Genomic DNA, 3,848 nt, shown 5'->3' on the forward strand with positions numbered 1-3,848 from the left:
AGAGCTTCAAAAGTTGTCAAAATATGAGGAGCATGAAACGGCCTGAAAAATAGGAGGAGCATGAAACGGTCTGAAAATTAGGAGGAGCATGAGTCGGTGATGAAAACATTAAGAGCATGAAAAGGTGGGAAATATATGAAGAGCTTCAAAAGGTGTGATAAGTATCATGAGCTTCAAAGGCTGTCAAAAAAGAGATGAGCATGAAACGGTCTGAAAAACAGGAGGAGCAAGAAGCGGTGTTGAAAAACATGAAGAGCCTGAAAAGGAGTGAAAAATATGAAGAGCTTCAAAAGGTGTGAAAAATATGAGGAGCATGAAACGGTCTGAAAAATAGGAGAAGCATATAGTGGTGTTGAAAAACATGAGGAGCCTGAAAAGGTGTGAAAAATATGAAGAGCTTCAAAAGGTTTCAAAAATATGAGGAGCATGAATCGGTCTGACAAATAGGAGGAGCATGAAGCGGTGTTCAAAAACATGAAGAACCTGAAAAGGTGTGAAAAATATGAAGAGCTTCAAGGGTGTTAAAATTAGGAGGAGCATAAAACGGTCTGAAAAATAGGAGGAGCATGAAGCGGTGTTGAAAAACATGAAGAGCCTGAAAAGGTGTGAAAAATATTGAGAGCTTCAAAAGGTGTCAAAAATATGAGGAGCATGAAACGGTCTGAAAAATAGAAGCAGCATGAAACGGTGTTGAAAAACATGAAGAGCCTGAAAAAGTGTGAAAAGTATGAATAGCTTCAAAAGGTGTGAAAAATATGAAGAGCTTCAAAAGGTGTCAAAAATTAGATGAGCATGAAACGCTCTGAAATATAGTAGGGCATGAAGCAGTGTTGAAAAACATGAAGAGCCTGAAAAGGTGTGAAAAATATGAAGAGCTTCAAAACGTGTCAAAAATATGAGGAGCACGAAACGGTCTTAAAAATAGGAGGAGCATGAAACGGTGTTCAAAAACATGAAGAGCCTGAAAAGGTGTGAAAAATATGAAGAGCTTAAAAAGGAGACAAAATTATGAGGAGCATAAAACTGTCTGAAAAATACGAGGAGCATGAACCGGTGGTCAAAAACATGAAGAGCCTGAACAGGTGTGAAAAATATGAAGAGCTTCAAAAGGTGTCAAAAATATGAGGAGCATGAAACGGTCTCAAAAATAGGAGGAGAATGAAGCGGTGGTCAAAAACACGAAAAGCATGAAAAGGTGTGAAAAATATGAAAAGCTTCAAAATGTGTAAAAAATTTGAGGAGCATGAAATGGTCTGAAAAATAGGAGGAGCATGAAGCGTTGTTCAAAAACATGAAGAGCCTGAAAAGGTGTGAAAAATATTGAGAGCTTCAAAAGGTGTCAAAAATATGAGGAGCATGAAACGGTCTGACAAATAGAAGCAGCATGAAACGGTGTTGAAAAACATGAAGAGCCTGAAAAAGTGTGAAAAATATGAAGAGCTTCAAAAGGTGTGAAAAATATGAAGAGCTTCAAAAGGTGTCAAAAATTAGATGAGCATGAAACGGTCTGAAATATAGGAGGGCATGAAGCGGTGTTGAAAAACATGAAGAGCCTGAAAAGGTGTGAAAAATATGAAGAGCTTCAAAACGTGTCAAAAATATGAGGAGCACGAAACGGTCTGAAAAATAGGAGGAGCATGAAACGGTGTTCAAAAACATGAAGAGCCTGAAAAGGTGTGAAAAATATGAAGAGCTTCAAAAGTTGTCAAACATATGAGGAGCATGAAATGGTCTGAAAAATAGGAGAAGCAAGAAGCTGGGTTGAAAAACATGTAGAGCCTGAAAACGTGTGAAAAATACGAAGAGCTTCAAAAGATGTGAAAAATATGAAGAGCTTTAAAAGGTGTCAAAAATGAGATGAGCATGAAACGGTCTGAAAAATAGTAGGAGAATGAAGCGGTGTTGAAAAACATGAAGAACCTGAAAAGGTGTGAGAAATATGAAGAGCTTCAAAAGGTGTCAAATATATGAGGAGCAAGAAACGGTCTGAAAAAGAGGACGAGTATGAAGCGGTGTTGAGAAACATGAAGAACCTGAAAAGGTGTGAGAAATATGAAGAGCTTCAAAGGTTGTCAAAATATGAGGAGCATGAAACGGCCTGAAAAATAGGAGGAGCATGAAACGGTCTTAAAAATACGAGGAGAATGAAATGGAGTTGAAAAACATGAAGAGCGTGAAAATGTGTGAAATATATGAAAAGCCTCAAATCCTGTCAAAAATATGAGGAGCATGAAACGGTCTGAAAAAGAGGAGGAGTATGAAGCGGTGTTGAAAAACATGAAGAGTCTGAAAAGGTGTGTAAAATATTAAGAGGTTCTAAAGGTGTCAAAAATATGAGGAGCATGAAACGGTCTGAAAAATATGAGGAGCATGAAGCAGTGTTGAAAATCATGAAGAGCCTGAAAAGGTGTGAGAAATATGAAGAGCTTCAACAGGTGTCAAAAATATGAGGAGCATGAAACGGTCTGAAAAAGAGGAGGAGCAAGAAGCGGTGTTGAAAAACATGAAGAGCCTGAAAAGGTGTGAAAAATATGAAGAGCTTCAAAAGTTGTCAAAATATGAGGAGCATGAAACGGCCTGAAAAATAGGAGGAGCATGAAACGGTCTGAAAAATAGGAGGAGCATGAGTCGGTGATGAAAACATTAAGAGCATGAAAAGGTGTGAAATATATGAAGAGCTTCAAAAGGTGTGATAAGTATCATGAGCTTCAAAGGCTGTCAAAAAAGAGATGAGCATGAAACGGTCTGAAAAACAGGAGGAGCAAGAAGCGGTGTTGAAAAACATGAAGAGCCTGAAAAGGAGTGAAAAATATGAAGAGCTTCAAAAGGTGTGAAAAATATGAGGAGCGTGAAACGGTCTGAAAAAGAAGAGGAGCATGAAGCGGTGTTCAAAAATATGAAGAGCTTCAAAAGGTGTGAAAAATATGAGGAGCATGAAACGGTCTGAAAAATAGGAGAAGCATATAGTGGTGTTGAAAAAGATGAGGAGCCTGAAAAGGTGTGAAAAATATGAAGAGCTTAAAAATGTGTGAAATACATGAGGAGCATGAAACGATCTGAAAAATAGGAAGAGCATGAAGCAGTGTTCAAAAACTTGAAGAGCCTGAAAAGGTGTGAAAAATATGAAGAGCTTCAAAAGGTGTCAAAAATATGAGGGGCATGAAATGGTCTGAATAAGAGGAGGAGCATGAGGCGATGTTGAAAAAAATGAAGAGCGTCAAAAGGTGTGAAAAATATGAAGAGCTTCAAAAGTGGGAAATACATGAGGACCATGAAACGGACTGAAAAATAGGAGGAGCATGAAGCGGGGTTCAAAAACATGAGTAGGCTGAAATAGTGTGAAAAATATGAAGAGGTTCAAAATGTGTCAAAAATGTGAGGAGCAGGAAACGGTGTTCAAAAACATGAAGAGACTGAAAAGTTGTGAAAAATAAGAAGAGCTTCAAAAGGTGTGAAATACATGAGGAGCATGAAACGGCCTGAAAAATAGGAGGAGCAGGAAGCTGTGTTCAAAAACATGAGAGCCGGAAAAGGTGTGAAAAATATGAAGAGGTTCAAAAGTTGTGAAATACATGAGGAGAATGAAACGGTCTGAAAAATAGGAGGAGCATGAAACGGTGTTCAAAAACTTGAAGAGCCTGAAAAGGTGTGAAATATATGAAGAGCTTCAAAAGGTGTCAAAAATATGATGAGCATGAAAAGGTTTGAAAATTAAGAGGAGCATGAAACGGTGTTGAAATACATGAAGAACCTGAAATGGTGCGAAAAATATGAAGAACTTCAAAAGGTTGGAAAAATATGAAGAGCTTCAATAGGTGTCAAAAATGAGATTAGCATGAAACGGTCTG

Source organism: Dama dama, unplaced genomic scaffold, assembly GCF_033118175.1.
Source record: "Dama dama isolate Ldn47 unplaced genomic scaffold, ASM3311817v1 ptg000180l, whole genome shotgun sequence".
NCBI lineage: Eukaryota > Metazoa > Chordata > Mammalia > Artiodactyla > Cervidae > Dama > Dama dama.